Here is an 8961-nt window from a genome sequence, read left to right on the forward strand (position 1 = left end):
GCATACTATCGTCATTATCTGTGGGCTCGTACTGACTGGCCAACAAAGAGGAGTATCCACTGTCCTCCTTTCCATTGTCCATTTCACTAGCATTCCCAACATGCCTCCACAAAATTTGTTGTTTTTCTTCGTTATTATGTAGAGGTTTTCCTTCGCTTTTGATGTCAACACTCTTGGGGCTTCCATAGTGCTGGTCACTATACAGTAGCTTCTGATACTCTTTAGTGCAGTCTTTACAAAACTCCTTATTATAATTAGCAATACAGAGCTCTTCTGATCTTTTTTCTGTTCCAGATGGTTTTAACTGTGAAAGTCCACAGTGAACAGTGTGTCCTTCCCTGTCCACTTTGGAACCCGTTTCCTTGCTTTCGTGTTATGTCTGGCCCCGAGATCTCCCTCCCCTCCCCCGTCGCTTCTCCCTTTCTCTCTCTGCCCGCCCCCTTTCCCTGGTAATAACGACATGTATGCCCTCCTGCCCACATCCTAGCACCCGGGAATGTGGCAAGCGCCGCAGCAGGCAGCTGCTGCCACCCACTCAACTTGCCTTGCCTTGCCTTGCCCCCTCGCACAATGCAACGGACCCCCACCCCGGAATCCTGCGCCCCCTCCTCTTTCCCTTGGGAAAAAGGGGTGAGCCGGCGAGGAAGGGGGCTCTCTTTCAGCCTCCCCCCCTCAATTCAGGGCTCCCAAAGGCTCCCGGTCTCCTCTCCCCGCCTGCCAAGCCCCCGATCGGGGGGGCAAGGCTGGCATCGGCCGGCCTCCCTTCCCTTCCCCTCTCCTGCTGGTCCCCGGCCGGCCCGTGCGGTGCCTGGGGTGCGCGCCTCCGCCACCTGCGATGCAGCCACTTGCGGCTGTCAACCTCTCGCTCAGCCCCTTCCTGCCGTTTGCAGCTCTCACACACTCACACGCACCCGCTCTCACACACACGGCGCCGGGAGGGAGCACGGCGGCACAGTCAGGGCTCCCAAAGGCTCCCGGTCTCCTCTCCCCGCCCGCCAAGCCCCCAATCGGGGGGGGCAAGTCTGGCATCGGCTGGCCAGCCAGCAAGCTACCCACGCCACCCTCCCAGAGCATGCTGCTCGGAGAAGCTGCAGCTGCAGCTCCCGCTCGGACTATAGCAGCGGCTCGGGCTGCCTCGCTCGGTGTGTGGGCACGCACACACGCGCGGTGGCGGCTCCGGGCGTGAGTGTTCGCCCGCCAGCTTCACCGAGTCCGGCTCCGCCTGTCTGACTGTGCCGCCGCACTCCCTCCCGGTGCCGTGTGTGTGAGAGCGGGTGCGTGTGAGTGTGTGAGAGCTGCAATCAGCAGGAAGGGGCTGAGCGAGAGGTTGACAGCTGCAAGTGGCTGCATCGCAGGCGGCGGAGGCGCGCACCCCAGGCACCGCACGGGCCGGCCGGGGACCAGCAGTTGAGGGGAAGGGAAGGGAGGCCGGCCGATGCCAGCCTTGCCCCCCCCTCGATCAGGGGCTTGGCAGGCGGGGAGAGGAGACCGGGAGCCTTTGGGAGCCCTGAATTGAGGGGGGGAGGCTGAAAGAGAGCCCCCTTCCTCGCCGGCTCACCCCTTTTTCCCAAAGAGGAGGGGGCGCAGGATTCCGGGGTGGGGGTCCGTTGCATTGTGCGAGGGGGCAAGGCAAGGCAAGGCAAGGCGAGTGGGTGGCAGCAGCTGCCTGCTGCGGCGCTTGCCACATTCCCGGGTGCTAGGATGTGGGCAGGAGGGCATACATGTCGTTATTACCAGGGAAAGGGGGCGGGCGGAGAGAGAAAGGGAGAAGCGACGGGGGAGGGGAGGGAGATCTCGGGGCCAGACATAACACGAAAGCAAGGAAACGGGTTCCAAAGTGGACAGGGCTAAATCAAGGCAGCCTCACCTTGAACAGTTTCCTGTGCATTTGGGCTCCGCTAGCCGAAGCAATTGGGGTCTCTGAATCCAGGCGAGTGTCGCTGCCTTCTCTACACCGAGCGAGCCAGCTCTGCGGGGCTGCTAAGCTTGAGCTGCCACCGGAAAGAGTTCTTTTCCTTTCCGGAGCAGGGGAACTGGCTCCGGCCCTAAGGAGCCAGCCCAGCCTGGCCTCCACAGCCACCGCCTCTTCACGCATGCATGGCTGAGGGGGCCGCTACAAAGCCGGAGATCCACCAGTTTGACTGACATATGGCCGGAGTCCGGAGACGGCCCCATTTTCCCTGAGACTCCGGGAGAAAACCGGAGACCTGGCAACCCTAGTGAGAGAGCATTGCCCGTTCTTTTCACAAATGGTGGCTGTGGGCCAATAAGTGAATTCAGAGCTGTGATTGATAAGGGTTTTGTTGAACTACAGGCAAAATTTAGAACCCCTTGCAAGTCCTGAAAATAGCTGCCTTTTCCTACTGCATATTAGTTAATGGTGTGCATCTGCACATATCATGAGTTGAGTAAGCTTTCATCAGCAGCACATGTGCCTGCCTGCCCACTTATTTCTGTGCACATCCAGCATGAGGTCCAGAAGAGAAGATCAAAGAAGCACACAGAGCATAGCAGGATATTGTTAGGCATGCAGTAAACAATTTCAGTGCTAATGATAATAAAAGTATACATGCAGGTTTTTAAAAAATGACTTACAAAAATAGCATGTTATACTTTTTTATCTAATAATTTTTGAACAGAAATAAAAAGATGTACATGTAGCTTTTGATGCCATTACAATGTGTGATAGTTTTCTAAATATAAGGAGACATACAAGTTTAAATTTTCCTGGACTGCTGAACAGGGCAGTTTATTTGCCCCTGGACCCACCCAAAATGATGAGGCAAACACAGTACATGGGTTTAACATGGGCAAATTTTTATTAAAACCAATTTAACCAAATGAACCAATTAAAACAATTTAACTCTTCAGCAATTCAGCCAATTAAATGAATAATAAAGCAATTAAGCCCATTATCCAAATTAAGATCTGCAAAGGGAAACTTTGTTAATGCTCAGTGCAGGTTCCCATAAATCTAAGTGCAATGAAACTTAAACCAGCGTCTCGGATTTTTGAGTGAGCTACCTTGGCTCAAGGCCCCAGAGTGGTATGAACTATCTACTCCTGGCCTTTCATTGCTGGCACATTAACTGTGTGTAGGGAATTCTGTCCATCTCACCCTCTGCTCCAGCCTTGAGGTACTAATCCTGTGATCTGGGCAGTCCTCAAGGAGGGCTCCTGTCCCCACCATCTGGCCTTGAGGCTTTGATGGATAGTTCTGAGGAAGCCCCCCTTCATCTTATAGAAGGTGCTTCAAAGTTCTCATCAACTTTCCACTTACCCCCTTTTTGCCTAACCCTGTACTGACCCTGTCATGGAGGGGGCCTAGCCCTTGCTTAGATCACCTCACGCTCCACCAGAGGCAAGGGGGATGCCTGATACCCTGCTGCAGATCTTCAAGGAAGGTGTCGTGCCTCTCATCAGAGAGGTACACTCCATCATCCCTGTACAGGTGCGGCAAGGAGTGTATGATGCCTGGATGACAGAATGAACCCATCCCAACCAGCCAGCAGAGCACACCTCAAGGAACCATTCCCCTTCCTCCTGGCTTCATCCATCTGCTTAGGGGCACCATACATCCATAGTCTGTGCTGAAGCATGTCAGACCAGATGATTCTAACCCCCAGGAAGGCAGATTGGATGGAAGCAAACTCCTCAGCCTGGAAGCAAATGGACAAGCTCTACCTGACTAACAGGTCATTCTCTTCAAGATAAATTAACAAGACGTGAGGCGGGAAGCCACCGTGCAACCACTGAAGCAGGACTGGGGGAAGCTGGCTCCATACCACACCACGCCTGCCAGCCCAGTCAATGCAAACAATCCAACTAAGGCCAAGCTGCGAACCCAGGCCAGACTCCCTAATCCTGCGAGGGGCCCAGAAAATGCTGCAGCTACAAATCAGGATGCATTTAGGTTTGTTGCTCCAGCTAAAACCTGTAAAGACAAAAGACAAATTTAAAATGGAACCAAAGTGCAGAAGTTCCAAAACTGATGTGAGCCAAACTATTTCAAAGGCTGAATGCACTTCTGAAAGGCCCCAAACTTCTGTCTCCCCATTGCTTCTCCGAAAGAGTGATTTCCCAGATTCTCTCAATCTGTCCTTTCAGTGAGAATCCATTCCCAAATTTCCAAGTAGCTGTGCTACTTCCATGTAGGGAACTGCCAACAGGAAACTTACCAGCTCCCTATCAACTGTTTATACATTTTCTGAATAAATATATAAAGGAAAAAAGGAAACAAAATTTAAAAGAAATTAGAAAAGGGGAGGGGGGAATTCTTCCCAGAAGAATCCTGATTCTTGGGGTGAATTCCTCCCACAGGCATAGTTCTGCATAAGTAGACCTACAGAGTAGTCTTTCTAGTGACACGAATTAAAGTATATTTTCCTCCTTCCTATATATATATCAATTCCTGAACACCTCTATGCGCTTATATATTCATGCCATTTATTATTGATGCTGTTGGAATATTTCCATATGCTCCCGCATTGCTATGAATTTACTATAAATATTATTTTATCACTGTATTCACATTTATAATTGTATCTTTAAAATATATATTGGAAATGTTCTTAGTACTGAAACGGTCAGAAACACAGTATTTGAGATAAAGCCAGGAATGTTTATAACTTTCCCCATCTTGTTTGCAAAACAAAGCGCAATGTCTGTTACATTGCTTGTTTGTACTGGGGAACCTGCTAGGTATCCAAGGCCACCAATGACAGATTGGTCTATGTTATAACATGTAGTGGGTGTGAATGAATTTCTCTTTCTAGGGCTATGGCTGAAACTGGAGGCTTGGAGGTGCTGAAGGTTATTAAGACGACAAGAACTGGGGATGTCTGAAATAAATCAAACATAAACAAATGCTATAATTCCAATGTCAGTCTGAGTACCTTAAAAGAGATCTCGTGACCAGTGCCCTTGATGGGCACCAAGCAGTCCTGAGAACACAGATGTGCCAAGAGACTGACATAATACAAGTGCCAGCTGACTGATTGATGGATGAGATACTGGGGATATCTTTGAAGATATCAAAAGAACATCAAAACATTATCTGACTATAACACCCCAGCCTCACCAGAAGATCAGAAAAGTTTTCTACCACAGCCTACTACCTGCAACTGTGTGAGCGCACCTCTCCTCTTTCTGCAAGTCTCTTCTCCCTCTCTACAGTACTGGCCAGCCCCCAGTTACTTGCATGAGTGTGAGAGTATGAAAGATCAAGACCATTGGGCTTATCTTATTTTGCATTTTACCAGCGGTCAGCCATACAACATCCCCAAATTTCAGCCAGTTACCACTTACCATTTTCTTTCAGGAAACAAAAAATATACCACAGAAATTCATTGAATTTAGCAACTGGGGTCCATTTTGACTCCAGCCAATATTAGCAGATTGCGTTTTTTTTAAAAAAAAGTTTTTTCACAAAAAGGAAGGTCAGAGATAGGTAGCCAGAGTGCACAGGGATGGAATTCTCCCTTGCGCCGTTGCAAGGGCAGACAAGCTTGCACTCACATGACAAAACAATAAATAAACTTGCAGTTGCATCTCTTAAGGTTCTTTTGTTGCAGAAGGACAGACCTTTGGCTCTTGGAAGAAGAAAATGTGGCTTCTATAAGCAAAGTAACTTATTTTACAATTGGTGTGAATCAGAGCTTGGAAAAGTTACTTTTTTGAACTACAATGCCCATCAGCCCAATCCAGTGGCCATGCTGGCTGGGGCTGATGGGAGTTGTAGTTCAAAAAAGTAACTTTTCCAAGCTCTGGTGTGAATTATAAAGCCCTTTCTTTCCCCAAGCTCCATCCTGCCCACTGTTCTAGGAAAAGTACCCCCCCCCCCATTTTTATGCCAATCTAGAGCCAGTGTGGTGTAGTGGTTAAGGTGTTCTACTACGACCCGGGAGACCAGGGTTCGAATCCCCACACAGCCATGAAGCTCACTGGGTGACCTTGGGCCAGTCACTGCCTCTCAGCTTCAGAGGGAGGCAATGGTCAACCCCCTCTGAATGCCGCTTACCATGAAAACCCTGTTCATAGGATTGCCATAAGTCGGGATAGCAGAGGAAGAAATGGAAGGGCCTGGAGGACATCTCTAGGAACAGTCCACCACAGAACAACCAAGGACATCATCAGACAGCACCCAGGGCCAACAGGTTTCTTGCAGGTTGATTAACGGGGTCAGAAAATACCCCAGGAAACCATCGACATTAGTTGTTCTTTTTATTATTTATTGCATTTATATGTATGTACTGCCTTTAAGTCGATTCCGACTTATGGCGACCCTATGAATAGGGGTGTTTTTTTTTTATGAGGCTGAGAGGCAGTGACTGGCCCAAGGTCACCCAGTGAGCTTCATGGCTGTGTGGGGACTCGAATCCTGGTGGAGGCTGGCCATTATCAAAGGTGCTATGGACTTTGAAGAAGCACGAGTACAGGGCGAAAGGGACAAACGAGCTAAGCGGAAGGCACGTCAAGCAAATCCTCATCGTGACCATCTTCCATCTGGAAACCTATGTCCTCACTGTGGGAGGCTGTGTGGATCCAGAATTGGCCTCCACAGTCACTTGTTAAAGAACTTACCTTGGAAGACAATCTTACTTGGCCACGAGTGATCGCCAATGAATGAATGAATCAATGACATGGGGCAACCTTCATTTATTCTCTCTGGGCGGTTTACAGCAATTAAAGACATTAAAAACAAATATACAAATTTAAAAACAAATTTTTAAAGCAATTTAAAAACACATGCTAAAATGCCTGGGAGAAGAAAGTCTTGACCAGGCACCGAAAAGATAACAGTGTTGGCGCCAGGCACACCTTGTCAGGGAGATCATTCCGTAATTTTTCTGTTGTAACAAATTAAAGTTGTTTCTAAACAGTTTACAGTGTTATCATGACATTTTAACTTTTGTTTCATTAAAACAGTTTTTATTATTTGTAATTGAAAATAAAAATTGTAAATTTTTAAAGGTCCAGCCATTTTTTTTTACTCAATATGCATAGCGAAGGGGCAAGCGTTCACTGCTCAGAAAAATCCCCCCTCTTCTAAATAAGTGTCTTCTGGCTCTGAGGCTTTGAGTATTGTCATGGACACTTGTGCTGACTCCCCTCCCATGGTTTCTGGGGATACAAAATTACCTCACCTAACCATTAGAAATCTCATTGGGGTCAAAATATATTCCAAAATCTATTGGTGGTGGGCTGGATGAGGGCCAATTGAGTCTGAATCCTAGCAAGACGGGGGTGCTGTGGGTTGGTGATTCTGAAGTTCAGATAATTGGTCAGTTGCCTGCTTTGCATGGGGTCATACTTCCTCTGAAAGATCAGGTTAGTAGTTTGGGGAATGCTCCTCAATCCATCTTTGTTGCTAGAGGCCGAGATGGCCTCAGTGGCTAGGAATGCCTTTTACCAGCTTTGGCTGGTAAGACAGCTGTGGCCATTTCTGGACCAGGATAGCCTGACCACTGTTGTCCAAGCACTGGTAACCTCAAGGTTGGATTACTGTAATGCACTCTATGTGGAACTGCCCTTCAGGGTTGGTCCAGAAGCTGCAGCTGGTGCAAAATGCGGCAGCGTGGCTGCTCACTGGGGCAGGGTATCGCCAACATGCTACTCCACTGCTGAAAGAATTGCAGTGGCTGCCCATTGGCTACCAGGCCAAGTTCAAGGTTCTGGTTTTGGTGTACAAAGCCCTATGCAGTTTGGGACCAAGATACCTGAAAGATCATCTTACCCCTTATATACCCAGTAGATCACTACACTCTGCAGGTGAGGGCCTCCTGCAGATACCATCTTATGAAAAGGTCCATTCTGCACAACATAGGAAGTAGACCTTTAGTGTTGTGGCACCTACCCTTTGGAATTCCCTCCCTTTAAATATTAGACAGGCGCCATCTCTGATATCTTTTTGGTGCCTACTGAAGACCTAGCTCTTTCAAAATGCCTTTTAAGTAGAGACCTTATCCCAGTCTGCATCTGTGCTAGAATTGCTTTTTGTTTTTTTCAAGATGTTTTCAAGATTTTTGTTTTAATATGTTTTAAAGTCTTTTGTTCTTAAGATGTTTTAAAGTGCTTTTAGTGTTTTTCTTTGCCGCCCTGAGCTCCTTCTGGGAGGAAGGGCAGGATATAAATTGAATAAAAATAAATAAAATACTATTCTATGATTCTGTAATCAAGAGCTCTTGACTGATGAATGAATGTTGCACCTCAACATTATAGGCATGATTGCTCCAAAAGAGTAAGGTACCAATCCTAGAAGGTTTCTAGTTACTGCTTTAGAGTGGAGCCCACCACTCCCTCGGCACCAATCAGTCATAGGAGATTTCATTTGCACTGTTAGAGTTTTCTGATTATCTTCCTCTGGTTATTACTGAGATATACACTTACCTGGTAGAAAACCCCATTGAACCCAGTGGGACTTACTTCTGAGTAAGCACGTATGAAGGAGAATTAAATATATAATCAATAAGCAACATATATCCTTTTATAAATGCCTAAGATCTGTAATAGTTTTTTTATATATATAATGTAGCAGGCCAGCAAAAGGAAACCCTCTCCTCTTCTCTTTGGTGCCGTCTCCTTGTGGCCTCTTATTGGTATGCAGAGAGATAAGATAAAGGGAGCAGGATGCTGGTACAGGACTCTCTGTGCCATCCAAGGCCTGAGAGGGGTCAGCTCTGGAATGTAGTAGGTCAAGTCGGCTGGTATCAGATTGACTGAATATTACCTCATTGGCTGCCAAAAAAGTAAGGGGATGATGACCCGGAGTGCCCTGGCTCAACTGCAACCCTGGCTCCAAGGTTCAGTCCCTGGAATCTCCAGGTGAAGCTGGGAATGGCCGCCATCTGAAAGCCTGGAAAGTAACTGCCAGTTAGTGTGGACAATACTATCTTCAGAACAAGACTTTAAAACATATTAAAACAAAAAATGAGCTAAACGGACTAACAGTCTGACTCAGTA

The sequence above is a fragment of the Rhineura floridana genome, chromosome 3 (genome assembly GCF_030035675.1).
Source record: "Rhineura floridana isolate rRhiFlo1 chromosome 3, rRhiFlo1.hap2, whole genome shotgun sequence".
NCBI lineage: Eukaryota > Metazoa > Chordata > Lepidosauria > Squamata > Rhineuridae > Rhineura > Rhineura floridana.